The sequence below is a fragment of the Cotesia glomerata genome, linkage group LG1, assembly GCF_020080835.1.
Source record: "Cotesia glomerata isolate CgM1 linkage group LG1, MPM_Cglom_v2.3, whole genome shotgun sequence".
NCBI classification, from domain to species: Eukaryota; Metazoa; Arthropoda; class Insecta; order Hymenoptera; family Braconidae; genus Cotesia; species Cotesia glomerata.
Genome location: NC_058158.1, coordinates 10,373,826 through 10,391,813, shown reverse-complemented (window position 1 = coordinate 10,391,813; position 17,988 = coordinate 10,373,826). Strand labels below are relative to the sequence as shown.

At 28.5% G+C, this 17,988-nt stretch overlaps 2 long non-coding RNA genes across 3 annotated transcripts in view; one reads left to right on the top strand and one right to left on the bottom strand.

Annotated features, from left to right (window-relative positions):
* The window catches only part of LOC123274368, a 169,729-nt gene extending 157,198 nt beyond the window's left edge, over nucleotides 1-12,531 (bottom strand). For both annotated transcript variants that reach the window (XR_006511501.1, XR_006511500.1), the window contains exon 1: nucleotides 12,442-12,531. This is a non-coding gene — a long non-coding RNA (uncharacterized LOC123274368). The remainder of the gene's footprint in view (nucleotides 1-12,441) is intronic.
* A 1,291-nt stretch (nucleotides 12,532-13,822) lies between these two features.
* LOC123274376 lies at nucleotides 13,823-17,474 on the top strand. Its single transcript, XR_006511503.1, has 3 exons — nucleotides 13,823-14,171; nucleotides 17,038-17,256; nucleotides 17,320-17,474. It is a non-coding gene; the product is annotated as an uncharacterized LOC123274376 (long non-coding RNA).
* Nucleotides 17,475-17,988: the final 514 nt, after the last annotated feature.

Sequence of the window (17,988 nt, the reverse complement as noted above, 5' to 3'; positions counted from 1 at the left end):
AGACATAAGACAAAATCGGGTTTTTTAGTGAAATTTATTGCAAAAGTCTTAATTTGAATTTGTGCTTTTTCAATGTTTCATATCATTCTCACCGATAGTTAATTTATTATGATAAGTATTTAGAATGCATTAGAAAATTCTCTATTTCTAGATACATAATTAAGAAATGACCTTGTATCTAGAGAACTATTGACATTTTTGAAGATATAAGCTCATCCCGATGTTACACTCATCGAGACCTTTCATTTGAGTACCCACATCAATTTTTCGTATATTTATATATATTATATATATGTATATATGAAAAATATATCAAAATGCATGTGGGTACTCAAATGAAAGCTCTTGATGAGTGTAACTTCAGGATGAGCTTATATCTTTAAAATCATCAATATCTAAAATAGTACAGTGCAATTTAACAAAATTCATTATTTAATAAAGCAAAATTTTATTTATTTATAGTTTACGGCAGTCACATAGTGACTGCAAGGTTGCTAGTAATTATTAATTTGATGAAGAATTATTGTAAAGGACAAAAAAAAATTTTCTATTGAAATTTTAATTTAAAGTATAAGTTTTTTCAGAAATACAAGTAGCTACTTTGATTTTTTGGCCTGATGGACACTCCTAGTAATTTGATCCAACATATGCTAGATAGTATATTTTACATAAAGGTCTGCTCTCTGCTTTACGTACTTCATTCAGTAGCCACACAATGGATTTCTGTTTGTAGTCAAAAAAAAACTTTTTTAACAAAAATATTATTTATTTAAATTTTTATTACGATTTAGACAGTTTGGAAAATACATAAAAAATTTTCTAAGAGATGATACTCAATGACGCGACATTTTTAAAGAACTTATCAAAAATATAATGTAAAGCTTATTTTTAAATGATACATCATAAAATTTGATGGTTGATTTGATTACAAGCTAATAAAATCTCAAGAAAGTCTATTTCTTGTCATTCTTCAGCCCTTATGACATTTAAAACGTCGCTTTTGTAAATGATAATTTTTTATGTAACAAATCAAGTGATTAAAATGAATTTCAAGTTTTGAAAAGCTTTGGATACAAATATAAATAGATCCATGGTAAAATTGATGACACCTGGGCCATCTGGAAAAAATAAGTCCCAGTGGATCGTTTTCGAATTGCTACAATTTATATTTAGTGTTATGGAGGTTGTTGGTGCATTGTTATTGTATGTATATATATGGCGGCACGCACTTTACATTGATGTGTATATCAGAAATATAAAGAAAGTAAAGCAACAAGTCAGGAAGGAAACGGAGCAATGGATGATGGATCTACTTCAAATGGTCACGTCTCGAGGATATGGACCCAAGGAGGCGTGAATGGCTAGATGATTGTATAAAGAATTTAAGTTTGTCCACGCATTCTCAAAAACACACACCTCAATTGGAGAAAAATAACCAAAAATATATAGATGGAGGAGAGATGAATGGGCGGTTGCTCTTGTTGCAAATTCTTTGTGACCTTACACCAAAAAAAAAAAAAAATAATAAAAAAATTTCAAAGAAGGAGAAAAGAATGCATCAGTTATAATATAATAAAGAAAAAGAAAAACAGGCCGCTTTGGATCACTGTACATTATAATAATGTTGTAGCCAATTCTTTTTATAAAATCAGGCGACAAGCCCAACTTGCTTGTCAGATCAAATTCAAATAGAAAACGAATGGATCTCATCATTTTGTATGTATTTGGTTTTGTACACAAGCTAGTTTTCGGGATAAAGTCGTTACGTTTTCATTTTTGGGTTTCTCAATTGGAGGAACATATATATTTGTATAACTATAACAGGAAATCATTTGGTAGGATATTGTTGTAGGAGTGATACCTATTCTCACTTTTAACAAAATGACACTTTGGTACAGTACTATACTAGTGTATTGTAAATAAGGACGGCATATCATCATCCAGCTTTCAGCTCCTGTGTATATGTTGGCTATTTGTTCATCACGCTGGGCTATTCTTGGTCGCGTGACTTGCGGAAATTGATCGTGTCGAGAGCACGATGTATCTTGTGATCATGCCCATCATGAATACACTCCAAGACTTTGTATAATAATTATATTATTTAAATAGAATATAATACATTTGCTGAGACGTGATACGTGATTTTATTTACTAGCTGTATAATATATCAATTTACATATACCTGGAGATTAGTTGGGATTTCTTACGAGCAGATGCCCAAAATTTGGATTCAAATCTTTTATAAAAAATATTTATAATTGATAAATTATTTATGGTTTCATAAAGTTGGACCGGATTTTTTTGGCTCAGCTTATATTATTAAGAGAATAAGAAAAATTTTGTTTCCAAGATAGTCTTATGATAAAATCGATTTTTTTAGTATCATTGCAAAGGTCTTGACTTGAATTTATGCCTTTTCAAGGTTTCATATCATTATCACCGATATTAAATTTATATGATAAGTATTTAGGCTGTATTCAAAAATACTCTATCTCTAGACACATAATTAAGAAATGACCTTGTATCTTGTGGACTATTGACATTTTTAAAGATATAAGCTCATCTCGATGTTACACTCATCGAGACCTTTCATTTGAGTACCCACATCAATTTTTCATATATTTATATATATTATATATATATGTATATATGAAAAATATATCAAAATGCGAGTGGGTACTCAAATGAAAGCTCTTGATGAGTGTAACATCGAGATGAGCTTATATATTTAAAAACGTCAATGTTTAAGAAAGTACAGTGTAATTTAACATAATTAAGAAATGACGTTATATCTTGAGAACTATTGACATTTTTAAAGATATAAGCTCATCCCGATGTTACACTCATCGAAACCTTTCATTTGAGTACCCGCATCGATTTTTCATATATTTATATATATTATGTATATGTATATATGAAAAATATATAAAAATGCATGTGGGTACTCAAATGAAAGCTCTTGATGAGTGTAACATCGGGATGAGCTTATATCTCTATAAATCTTAATAGTTAAGAAAGTACAGTGTAATTTAAAAAAATTCATTATTTAATGAAGCAAAATTTTATTTATTTATAATTCACGTCACGACAGTTACATAGTGACTAAGGTTGCAAGTAATTATTTAAGTTAAGAGCTTTTTTATTCACCCTATCAGCGGCATACGGTGATGAATGTTTTATTGTCCATAATTTTGAGAAGCTCATGTGAAAATAAACAGCGAACTTAATGTTCGACATTTATTCCCACTTTACTAAACAAATTTTTTTATTGCAATTTTTAAAATAAAAAATTTAAATCCTTGAAATTGGCAGAAATGCAAAAAAAATATTTGTTTAGGCAAAATAAAATAATAGACGCATTTAAGAAGGAAAAGGAAAATGAATAAACGTTTCTGGATAAAATCATAAGAGACGTATGCAAAATTTAAGCACATAAAGTTTACATTCTCACGAAAATACCAAAAGCTGTAAATATAGAATAGAAAACAACAAAATACTTCAAAGTGAGCCGCGAGGAAGATTGTTTAACTTCCCTCTTGTGGAAGTAAGTGTAAACTATCATGAAGAGTTTACACAACTAATAAAAAACAAGTATCACACTTATTCAGCTGATTTTTATTTAACAAAAGTTAAATTTTAATTAAGACAATAATCATTAAAGCAAATCAACTAATATGTAAACTATCTTTAGTTAGAAGGTATAGGAAAGAAATATTTTGTTTTGGAATTTGAATACACGAGAACTAAAAACCAAAAAACAGCATACATTTAACCCGGTTGATTAGAGAAACGAAGATTTCTAAGAACTTCTGCTACATGGTGGTCTGGCTACCGTACGATAAACAAACTCCTCTGAAACTTTCCGACCTTTGATGCTACGGCGTTGATTAATCACAACGTGAGAGACGATTCACCGAAGTCTTACTCAAGTGTGTAGACATAAGTTTTATAAACAGTTTGTGAACTTGAATCTCCATTCAATAATAATAAATTAATCATCCTCAATCCTCATCCGTCCCAGCTAGCAGCAGTTTATATTATCTAAAAAGCACAGAATGATCCCATTGTAAATAAATAATCGTTAAATCAAGATCATTAAATCGTGATTTTCCGGGTGTTGTGCTCCGTGGATGATCAACTTGTCTGAATAACGAGCCAGTTCATCCTACCCCTGTCCCTATTATCTGAATTATCTCCAGTCCGTTTTTTGCTTCACTTTAAATACCGTCCAGTTGAAATTTAAAAAATTTCCAGCTGAAATTAAACCTACTAGTGGCATAGTTGAGAGTAAAAGTCTAAGGAAAGAGTCTCTCTCTCAATCTGGTAGTGTTTAAACGGATGGATAGATCTACCTTGGCTAAAATCCGTGACTAACACGAATAAAATCGTACGTGGGCCCGGAAGATCCACCGCTGGCTAATGTCGGGTGAACCAGCCTTAGTGCACTGGCCTCACGCTGTCCTTCAGTCATTCCTTCAGCTATGTCTTGCTCAGACCAAGACTTTTCAGACATATTAAGCCAGATCTGTCATCTCCTTTCTCCTTCCTTCCAATGCGCTCAAACTGAGGACACAGGACAGAAAATAGACGCCCCAGGACTCGGACACGCGCTCTTCGCGGTGACCTTACGGGCTTTCTGTCTGATTATCAGGTCTTGGGCTTTGTCACGAGCCCCAAGCACGCCAAGACCCAGCGGGACTGAAAACCAAGACCATTTTCTGCCTTTACTCCGCATAGTAGGGCCTATAGTACGGTACTAAATTGTACAGGGCAGTACTGAGAGGATTCCTTACGTAAAACGTGTGCTAAACATGTAACACACGTTTTCTATAACTGTAAAAAACGCGCCCCCGGAGCGAGCCGTTCATTTGCCCCGAAATTGCGCGTTAGTGGTTCATACCTCGGACCAAGTCCCCTGCTGGACTTATTCTCTATGCATACCATTTTTTTCGTGTCTTTATATGAAATCTTATGTTAAAAGAGACGTCACAGTTTAGTTTTTTCGATGAATCGAATCAAATAAAGCCTGTTACTAATCACGATCATTATTAACGTGACATTTTTGATTTTTTAGGGAATTATTGACAAATTTGTTCCTGGAAAAAATTTTTTGAATTTTTAAATATGTGTTTTAATTTTTTAACATAAATTCCTTCTGTACTCTCTAAAATTTATCCAGTAAAATTTTTTATAATTATATTTTTTTTTAATTTTTAATTTTCAATCATTTTTTATATGCATTCATTATTTTTTGTTATTTACGATTATTGATGAGAATAATCTATATTATTAAGAGAATAAGAAAAATTTTGTGTCCAGGATAGTCATATGATAAAATCGGTTTTTTTTAGTGAAATTTAGTGTCATTGCAAAGGCCTTGATTTGAATTTGTGCCTTTTCAAAATTCCATATCATTCTCACCGATAGTCAATTTATGATGATAAGTATTAAGATTGCATTCGAAAAACACGGCCGTGCCGATGCTAAAATACGACAGCAGTTGCGCGGAACCCTATTTTCAACATCAAATAAAAATTATTGTTTTTCAAGCTAGAGTTCCGGGAGTCGAGACTTTTTTTTAGAAATTTCCTCCTCTTTAAGAATCTTTTTTCCGATTTTTGATATCACCAATAGTTATTGAGTTATTTACGAAAAACTGAGATTTTTTATTTTGGTTATGTTTTTTGTTAATAACAAATTGAAATTTTCATCAAAAAAATAAAAAAACAACATTATTTTCAGAATTTCATTCCGCATCAAATGAGTGATTGTTCATATTTTTATCATAATTTCTAAGATTTTTATTAGCAAATTTACACAGGGATCTCACAAAAATTTCCGTTACTATGTAACATGGTAATGGTTACCATTCTACATGGGAATGAGTTCTATTCTTTTCTCTCCGTGTATAAGCTCATCCCGATGTTACACTCATCAAGACCTTTCATTTAAGTACCCACATCAATTTTCCATATATTTATACATATTATATATACATATCTATGAAAAATATATCAAAATGCATGTAGGTACTCAAATAAAAGCTCTTGATGAGTGTAACATCAGGATGAGCTTATATCTTAAAAAATGTCAATAATTAAGAACTGACTTTGCTATCTTGTCAACTAATGATATTTTTGAAGATATAAGCTCACCCCAACATTACACTCGTCAAGACCTTTCATTTGAGTACCCACATCATTTTTTCATATATTTGTATGTATTATATATATATGTATATATGAAAAATATATCAGAATGCATGTGGGTACTCAAATGAAAGCTCTTGATGATTGTAACATCGGGATGAGCTTATATCTTTAAAAACATCAATATTTAAAAAAGTACAGTGCAATTTAACAATAGTCATTATTTAATAAAGCAAAATTTCATTTATTTATAGTTCACAAGTCACGGCAGTCACATAGTGACTGCAAGGTTGCTAGTAATTATCAAAATTTTTTTTTCTGTAAGACTAGTAATTTTACAACATTAATTCACACGATGAGAAATATTTGACTCATATAATTGAATAAGTAAATCAGATTTTGAAGATTGAATATAATACTAAGAGAATTATAACTTAATCTAAAGTCAGATAGGTTTAGTGTTGTATAAAAATTTAGTCAAGAGGAAGGACTTTCATTCATATAAATTTTTAGTATCGTTATTATATGGATATATAATAAATATAATAAAGTTTTTTGGTTGGATATATTATCCTGTAAAGGGCAACCTGCCGAGTAAGTAGAAAGAATTTAAGATGCGCGAGAACTTAATATCTAGTGTACAAATATATATATAATGTACATAGATGAAAAAAGAGAATTTTAGTAAGTCACATACGATTGAATAGCAATCAAGATGTATTCAAAATTATACCGAGAATGCAAATTTAAAGTTACAATAAACATAAATACATAATCGGATTTATTTTTTTGGACGGCTTTTTAAAAATAAGTTGTCAAGAATCACACCATTGATGAAGGATCACCAAATGATCCATCATCTCGACAAGTCAGGTTGTAAAAAAAATATTATTAAATAAACTAAAATAAAAATAGCTATTTTTATTTTAGATTTAATTACAAAAAAATTTCAGTCAAGTTAAATCCAATTGCCCTGACAATTATCACGAAATTTAATTTAGTTTACCAGCTGTTTTTTAAATAACCAAACAAACGTTTCATTTCCGGTGGATTCTTATAATCCAAAAATCTCCGAGTAACGTTGTTTTTAAAAGTATCAAAGATATGTGGATTAGCTAGCAAGGAAATGTGTCAAAATTATAATACCGGAACCTACAAAAATTCAAACAATTTTAGCCTCAACAAATGAGGGGAAAGTGTCAACGAAAAAATATTTAACATTGATATTATACACACAGTTGAACTAGCTAGTTAATCCAAAAGAGGAAGCACTCGACAGTCTTTCAAAAGGACAAGTATATATGTGATGTATGTATAATAATAACCATCTCCTATGTACCACTAAATGCTTTAGATACAGCCTGTGTTTTCCATTTCATCGTTGACATCGTAAATCCCATCACTAAATCTCTAAATCTCTGCATACGTCTTAAAACACCTTGAGCGGTGAATGGGTCTGTTGATTATTTTTTTTTTTTTTTTTCAATGCAACTGGGCTACTCGGAAAAAAGTAAACTGTAATAAATGATAGTCGATTTATAATAAGTAATGATCAACTGAAAAAATTACCATTTCAAACAGTAAAATCGTGATTTTAACCATCACTTTATAATATTTATCATTTAAATGCTGCAATTTATTATTTACGTGGAAGAAAATACTATTTCAAACAATAATATCGACGGTCTAATTAGCAATTTGTCTAACTCCTTATTTTTAGTAGGGTGATTTTTTAACATTTTGATGTAGTAATAATCTAATTATAAATTATTTAAATGATTCAAACCTAAATATTATATCTCTATTAGATATTAATGATATTAAATGGTTTTTTTAAGTAATAATAAATTTTGAACTAATTGTTTTTTTCGTACAAATAGAAGATTTTCTAAAATGGAGTTAGATAATTTGCTAATTAGAACGTCGATATTTGCAATGTGAAAGTCGAAAATGTTAAAGTATAATGATTAAGAATTCTGACTTTGATATTTATCATTTCGTAGCCAAAAAATGATCGCATGATATGTAAAAAATATAAACTACAGTTACTAAATTTCTATACAAGCAACGTCAATATTTACAAAGTAAAATGGTAAATTTTAAACGCAACGCTAAAAATCAAACAATAATTATTGATTTGCTTGGGCTGGTAAAATATATATTTTAAGAGTAGAATTTTTACTGTTTCAAATGTTAAATTCTCCGAGTGTGAGACCTTCCCCTTCTCCTCATAGTATAGACTATATATATTGAAACGACAATTCTTACTGTTTGAAACTGTAATTTTTTAAGATGAGAGAGTCGTTATTTACTATAGTGACAGCTACTAATCACATTTCCGATATTAAATTATAAATTGTGGTTTTTACACGTTCTACATTAAATTTTGTAATATTTACATTTGTACCACCCCGATGTCCGCTGTATTGTTTGAAACTATAAAAATTACAGTGTATACACAGTAAAAAATTTTGCGTCATTGCGTCAAAAAATTTTGTGTTAAAAATTTTTATGTTAAATATTTAACACTTTTTTGTGTTAATTCAACATTTTTCTGTGCTAATTTAACACAATAAATTTTAAGTTTACACAAAAAGGTGTTAAATTTTTAACACAAAATTTTTTAACGCAATAACGTAAAATTTTTTACTGTGTAGTTGTTTTCTTTATTATTTTTACGCACACTACCCGAGTCAGAATAATGAACCTACATAAGCCTACATGAACCTACATGAGCCTACAGGACAATTTTTAATTGTTTTGATCGATATTTTTATCTTTAATTGTTTTGATTGATCAATATAACCTCGCAAAATATACTTATGGCAATATTAAATAGTACAATACAAATAAATTTAAATAGTAACTAAAAATTTATTGATAAAAAAACTTAAAAATTCAATTTATAAATTGAATAATATCGATCAAAACAATTGAAAATTATTCTGTAGGCTCATGTAGGTTCATGTAGGCTCATATAGGTTCATTATTCTGACTCGGGTAATTGTTCAAATAATTAAATTAGAATCAATAGAAAAATTTAGGGGTAAAAAATGATCGAGTGTTTTTGCTTTTCGATGGAATAAAAATTTGTTTATTTATTTAGTGTGTATATGTTTATTAATAGTGATTGGGATGTATAAAATTGAATGGAGTGAAAATAAAAGGATAAGTATAATAAATTAAGTTTTAAGATTTTTTAGTCTGTTTGATCAGTCGCGACAGTGTCTGCTATAAATCAAGTTTGCACAGCTAATTCCGTCTACATAAGAGAGCCGTCCAACTGTTTATACTTTAAATCGTGAGAGACGGGCTGACACGGTGCGAGATTAGAGAAGAATTTTAAATGTGTTTAAGAGAATGAGATACTAGTATAGTATAAGACTGATGATGATGATATGTGTTTATGACTGAGAGGGATAGAAAATTAGTGCGTTAAAAGAACCAAAGGAGACGGATTATCAAAAATCAAGTCCCTTGCTGAATAAACATGCTATTTTTGCGTGAATACAAATCTATTTGATGACTATACTAATTAGTTTTTTCAAACGTTTTCATAGCAGTTGGAATCTTTTTTTAATTGAGATATTTATATATATATTTATTTAGTAACATGTAACACATGTTTTTATAGAATATTAAGTTGGTTTTCGTTTTATAAATATATATATTACACGAATTCGATGTATTTATTATTATGAAACAGTGATTGTCATATTTGAATAATAATCATTATTCCAAGCGTATTATGACTATCAGAGTGTTGACAAATATTTTATAAATATTTCAATATTTTTATTCAATATATAAATCAATTTATTGTCATATTTCATTTCTATCAGATAAATTATAGATTTTAAATAAATATTATTAATACTTGCATAAGAAAAATCAAACAAAAATTATGATATAACTTTCTTCGAGTGAACAATTATTTGTCAAATAAAGTGATAATAATAAAAAAAATTTTGTTTGGACAAAAAATATAATTTATATAAAATAAAAGCTGTGACTTTTTTTCTAACGTTTATTTCAATTGAAAACTTTTAACTATCCTATTATTTACCAAAATAAATTTTTTTAAGGACCTAAATAAAGTACAATAATATTTCTACAATTTTTAATTAAATAAAAAAATATTTAGCGCTCAATTATTTAATTTTTTTTTTTACTAATTTTCACTTCACTTGACAAGAGACTTTCCTTGTTAAGAGGATCATCACGACGTGTTGCGGAGGCTAACGAGCGTTAAATAGAGCACACAATGTGATGCGTTAACTCATACAAGCACACATGGACAAATTCAGAGATCAAACGTATAAATAAACGAACATAAAGACGGGGCACATACGTGTGACCATCAGCAGCCACAAAGCCCGTTATTTAAGATATATACATAAATAAAACTGTTAAATTCGATGTTACACACACGTATATAAATAAGAAAGTAGAGGTCGCTGAAATGTGGGTGTGAGTAAAAAATAAAAATAAAAATGTGCGAGTATTATGGACCGCAGGGTGTCCAAGGGATGTCGTGTTTCTCCCTACGGAGTAACACTGCAACACGTCTCATTTCGTGGACCAACATCGAGCACTTGGCCGTAAGGGGTACCAAGGGGATGTATGTCCGCCCGAAAATATAAATGAGGGACAATATATGTACTTAAAATGTAACACGTAGTTTTGTATGTAGTACAGAGTTTTATATGTTTTATATTTGAACCTGGAGAAGTAGAGTAGAGGCGGGAGCTGTTAAGTTGTCTAACAGATGTCTCACCACGTGAATCTGGCCAACTAAATAGAAGTTTTACAATTATATATATTTATATACAATAATTTTAATCTCATATTTTCTAACAGTTAAATTTTTTATTTTAAAATTGACTTTTTAAAAATATTATTCACTAAAATAGTATTTCATTTAGGCTCCATGATTCTTGATCCCCCAACAAAATATTCCGGACAAAATATCTTAAATAATTAAATTTTTCAATTAAAAAATTCAAAACAATAAATTAAAAAAAAATATCAATTTTATTTTAACACTTATCGATGACATTTCAACAAAAATTTTTTATCATGTATTTTGTGTGTACAAAAAAAATGTTCTTGAATCAAGTATATATTTTTGAAGAGCTCAATATTCTTGGTTTGAGTAGAAAAATTCTTGATTTAAGAAAATTTTTCTTGATTTAAGGAAATTTTACTTAATTCAAGAATTTTTCGTCTTGATTCAAGACAATTACCCTCTTCAAAATTATATTCTTGGTTCAAGAATTTTTCTCTTGAATCAAGTTAATTTTTTTTTCTGTGTGTTTATTCGACATTATTGATTTCAAGAAGATTGTTTATACATTTAAATATTCTGTCGCAGTGATATTTAGTATCGGGGGTATTTTATCCGGGGATATTTAGGGTAGAAGTACCGTTTTTGGCCAGTTAACGTTTGAATTAATTTATAAAAAATTCTAATATTATAACCATATTTTTGTTAAGTTTTAAAAAATTTTTATTAAAATAAATTGAGTTTGTAATGGTTTATTAATATAAATTCATTTCTATTGTTTCTTTAAACAATAAATGGCCATAATCGGTACAGTGGCCACAAACGGTACTTCTACTCTATTTTAGGATATTTTGTCCGGGATATTGTATCGGGGATCAAGAATCCTGATACCTTCATTTACAACCCAATAAAAGCATTAGCTTTTTATTGCAAATTAGTAGGTCTATTTATTTTTATTTTGAATTAATTATTCTCCCGAAAAACCCGAAAGTTAACGCACGATTCTTTAACTATAAAAAAAGTTTTCTAAAACTCTGAATGAAAAAATAAAATTTTTAACAAGTAATAAATATTTTATTTCCGTAGGAATTTATAAGAAACATGTAAAATCTATAGTAATATAAGTATTGTAAAATAGCGTGTTGATTGAATAGAAACCATGGAGTAACTTCTCACCTGGTCTCATTTAACTAAATCCGTGTGCTCCGCGTGGGGGCGTGTAACGACTTCCTGACCTGGCAATTTAGATTTATTTTATCGTTTTCCGAGTTTGCTGACTCTGGAACGTGTTTTTGTCGGTTAAACTACAATATATGTACACATGTGTCGAATAATAAAAAGAAAAGAAAAGCGCGCACGTTCCACTATGGCGTAACTTTTCAATCATTCTTTGAAAATGCGCCTTTCTTTATTTATAACAGAAGAATAATAAAAAGGTTGGTAACAAATAGAGCAACCGATCACCTGCCATGAGATGAAAAACCAATAAATACATTATTCACTCACCTTGCCTTCTTAGCTAACAAGCTCTTGATTTAGATCTTTTCTTCTTGTCTGCCATCAATAAGCCTCGAGAAATTTTTTCCTTAAAAAATTTCAACCTGCAAAAATTCAAATAAAATTATTATTAGCTTTTCGAAAGAACAAAATTTTTTTATCCTTCAAAATAAAAGTTTATTTTATTTTTAATAGTTAAAATTTTTATTAATTCCAAGAAAAAAAATTCTAGTCGTGTTAGTTAACTCTTTACTGGAAATTAAAACATTTTACAGCTTGAAAAACTTGATCTGTTTTTAGTTTTTATGACTTACAGTAGTAACTTTAAATAATAGCCCATTAAATTAACACAAAGTTGTTTGTGTTAATTAGATTACTTTGTAGCAAACGCGGTAAATTTTTTTATATATGAATATAATAAAATAATTTTTAATAGACGACCAAAGCCATAAAAAGGCTTATTTTAAGCTTTTAAAAATATTATCTACTTACTAATTCATGTTTAGAGAGTATAAAATCGATGATTAATTAAAACTAAAAAATATAAATATATATTCATTACAGCAGTTGTAAACAATTAGATGATAATAAGTAAGCGATGCGTTGATAAATTAGATCAATAACTTAATAAATTGTTTAAAATAACACATCCGTAGTTTTATAATCATTGTTTTAATAATAATCACCTCGTGATTGATTATTTGTAATTTTGTCTCTACACTGAGAGACAATTTTATTTAATAGTAATAAAAAAGTTTATTTGGACTTGAAAAAAAAACTTAGTTAATAGTAATAAAATTATATTCCATATGAATAAAATTTTATTAGTATTTAATAAAATTTTCTTAAATACTAATATGTGTTTTTAATACGAATATTAAGTCATTGAAACAAATAATTTCAAAAAAAAAATTAATATTCATCAATTAATTATATTATATTCAAATATATTTTCACAGTAAAATCGTTTAATAAATAAATAGTATGAAGATGTTTCAACGAGACATCCTAACCTAACCTACTTGTTTATTTCCCCTTCCCTTTTATTAGCCAAATAAACGTTTTATTAAATAGTAATAAAATTTTATTACTATTAAATAAAATTGTCTCTCAGTGTACAACGTGTATTTAACAAGAGGACTTCCACACTTGTGAGCGCATTATTTTATAATAAATGAAATTAACAAATTGCGTAGTTTATTTTATTTGAAACTGGGATATATAAAGCCGAATAATTTATAAAAAAATATCATTCACAATTATGGTAGTTATCATATTTAATTTTTTTGTAATCGCTGCAATTTTCTACACCGGCGTCTTGACTCCAGATAAGAACAAAATGATGAATATTATATTTAAAATTGACTAGGATTAATTGATTTTAAAATTATGTGCAGAAGCAAATGCCAAAAGGCCACATAAAATCGTAGGTGGTACCAGGCAGATATACACCACCATGCATGTGTGGTTGCTGTTCATCTTGGATATAGTCATCAAACATGCGGTGGTGCTATGATAACTATAAAGCATGTTTTAACAGCAGCGCATTGTATAGCGATCGGTATTGAAGAGAGAGATCCGCATATGCATCCGATGAAATATCTTTCAGTCGTATCGGGATCAAGCAATCGTAGGGACACAGAGAAAGTTTTGGTGAGCTCCATTTGCAACGTAAATGTCCACAGACATATTGGGTGGATTATCCACCTTCACCTTCGGGGGACATTGCAGTTTTGACGGTAATTACGATTCAATTTTAAATGTTTATTCCTTCTAATCTATATTATTAAAAGAATAAGCAAAATTAATATCATTCTCACCAATAGTCAATTTATGATGATGAGTATTTAGGCTGCATTCAAAAATGCTCTTTCTCTAGGTTCATAGTTAAGAAATGACCCTTTATCTTGTGAACTATTGACAATTTTAAAGATATAAGCTCATCCCGATGTTACACTCATCAAAACCTTTTATTTGAGTACCCACATCAATTTTTCATATATTTATACATATTATGTATATGTATGTATGAAAAATATATCAAAATACATATGGGTACTCAAATGAAAGCTCTTGATGTGTGTAACATTGGGATGAGCTTATATCGTTAAAAACGTCAATATTTAAGAAAATACAGTGCAATTTAACATAATTAAGAAACGACCTTGTATCTTGTGAAGTATAAACATTTTTAAAGATACAAGCTCATCCCGACATTACACTCATCAAGACCTTTTATTTAAGTACCCACATCAATTTTTCATATATTTATATATATTATATATATGTATATATGAAAAATATATCAAAAATGCATGTGGGTACTCAAATGAAAGCTCTTGATGAGTGTAACATCGAGATGAGCTTATATCTTTAAAATATATATTATATATATATATATATATATATATATATATATATATATATATATATATATATATATATTAGAGTGGTCCAAAAAACATTTTTATTTTTTTTTTCAAGTGCTGCTGTCTTAAAAACTTCTCTAAGGTATAAAAAAAATTCTCTCCAAAGCGCAGCTTGATATCTCAATTCTTCATGAAGCTCAATGAATTTTTATTTTCGCATTTAAATAACACGTAAAAAAAATTTTATTTACGTTTTCATTTGGTAAAACTACGAAAAAAATTTTTTTATGCATTTTTCGTCAATTATTCTTGTAGGAAATTTAATTCTCTACAAAAAATACTGAGGTAGTTTTTCGTTATCCTAACAAGTAAAAGTTATTAAGCTTTTAAATACTCGCAATAAAAGAAAATTTAATCAGATATGATTTTAGAATCCACGTTGTATCACATTTTCTGTTTCAAAGTATTTGATTATGTAATTTATATTTTTTTCTTAAAAACATGGTATACAGTCTGATATCGGTAATTCAGTTTGGACCAGTGACAACAAATGACAATTTAATATATCGGCTTGTTTATTTGAACCACATGTAAAATGCACTGAAGGAGATTACCAGACTTTGTTAATACTCTAACCACTGCTTAAAAAAATTAAACTAGATAATTTACTTTTAGCACTCTCTTGCGGCCTACATGAAGATATATAGTAAATTAAATTTTTTGTTGATAATTAGTTTTTTACCCTAACCTGGCTGCATTTTAATAATTATGTCTTATAAGTAATATAAACCAATATAAGAAATAACCAAAAAATTAAATAAGTCTCATAGATTATATTGGTTGTATGTTTATTAGCAATTTCTTTATAGTCAAGCTTATTTACTTAAATATGTGATGACTCCTGAGATAAGGCAGTTTTACGCACGAACTCTACCTGTTTATTTATCATTTTTTTTTTTTTCAAAGATTGAATTTAAAAATAAAAGAATCAATTCACGAAGGACTTTTATTTACGTTCTCCTGCAAAGTTTCATGATTTTTCATTCGGTCAAAAAAGCGTCCCAGCATCGTGTTCAAAATTTAAATATTCACTTGTCCTACATGTTTTTAAATAAAAAAATTAAATTCAGTATACATCCAGAAGGACTAGCTTGCTCTTGATTCATATTCCGTAATGAAATTCAAGTTCAATTTTAAAAAATCATTGCTCATAGGAAAAAATATCCAAATTGTAATGAGAAAAATTATTCATAATTCACAGTTAATACTTCACCAAAAGACATGTGTTAATTATATTAGAAACAGTCTACTTTGATAAATTTTGAAATAAATACATGCAGTTACCAAAAAAGTTTTCGAAAAGATGCTTTGAAACTATCTTCGTTCAAATTTTCTTTTGTGCGAGTATTTAAAGCTCAATAACTTTTTGCTCGTTAAGAATACGAAGAAACTACCTCAGTACTTTTTGTAGAGAATTAAATTTCCTACAAGAATAATTGACGAAAAATGCATAAAAAATTTTTCGTAGTTTTATCGGATGAAAACGTAAATAAAATTTTTTTACGTGTTATTTACATGGGAAAATAAAAATTCATTGAGCTTCATGAAGAATTGAGATATCAAGCTGCACTTTGAAGGAAATTTTTTTTATACCTTAGAAAAGCTTTTAAGATGATAGGCAAAAAACTTTTTTTTTTTGGACCACTCTAATATATATATATATATATAAATATATATATATATATATATATATATATATATATATATATATATATATATATATATATGTAAATATATTATGTATATATGAAAAATATATCAAAATACATGTGGGTACTCAAATAAAAACTCTTGATGAGTGTAACATCAGAATGAGCTTATCTTCAAAAACGTCAATAGTTAAAAAAGTACAGTGTAATTTAACAAAAGTCATTGTTTAATAAAGCAAAATTTTATTTTTTTATAGTTCACAAGTCACGGCAGTCACATAGTGACTGCAAAATTACTAGTCCTTTATTAAAAAGTTGATGTGACGTTTTCATTGTTGTCGCTTTTCGTTACTATGATGACCACTTTGGCAACGGTTACCATAGCAATGGTTAAATATTAATAAGTAAAATTTGTAAAAATATTTATTAATTAAATTGTCGATAATGAACATTTTGAGAGAAGCGGGCAAAGCGCGTTTGATTTTCTAGTCTACAATTAAATTATTAAATTTAACTCGTATTTTTAGCTGTGTTAGAAAATACCGCTTGGACCAACTCGACAACCAGCCATATTGCCTACTCGTCAACACAGAGCAGGGGAGAAAGGATTAATTCTTGGTTGGGGATGGACTCAACCTGAAAACAGTATGTCTGTCGATGAACTTCAAAAAGCAGAAATGACTATCACTAGCGTTGATGATGATCACTTCTTGGCAAGGGGTCAGAGCGGAGTCGCATTTTGCAATGTAAGTTTATTTTACATAATAATAAATGATAAGATAAGGATATAATTAAATTTTATTTTTCAGGGTGATAGCGGTAGTCCTTTTTTGATTAACAATACTATCGTAGGAATAATATCGGATTCTTCAGATTGCACGGGAGATACTGAAGGATGGTACACAAATGTTTTTGCATATACCACATGGATTGAAGACGTGATAATTTTTGGAGGACAGAATGTATTTTCCGGCTACGTTAGAGAAATGAAAATTATTTCAAATTATCCTGATTAATTGTAATAATAACACTTTTATAGAGATATTTTTTAATTATTTTACAAGATGATATCTGTTAAGTCATGTATGCATAATAAAATTTAGTAAGATGAAATTTGTGTATGCTTTTAGCACTTATTTTCTACTGGAAATAATCAGTTTAATTTACTAAATGACAACTTTATACAAAAAAATAAATTTTACAGTGCAAAATTAATTTTTTTGACTCAATAAAATAATTAGGGAATCAAAAACTCTCTTTATTTAACCGAGAACTTTTTTTTCTTGCTTAAAAAACAACTTAGGTCTTTCAAAAATAATTTTTTGGTTTGAGAAATTTTTTTTCTGGCTTTTTTCAAATTAATTCTTTGCTTTCAATGAATTTTCAAAGTTGCAATAATCCAACCCATGACTAGACAAACAAAATTGGCGTTAAATTAAAATAATATAAATTGACCAAAAATTTGAACGTCAATTTAT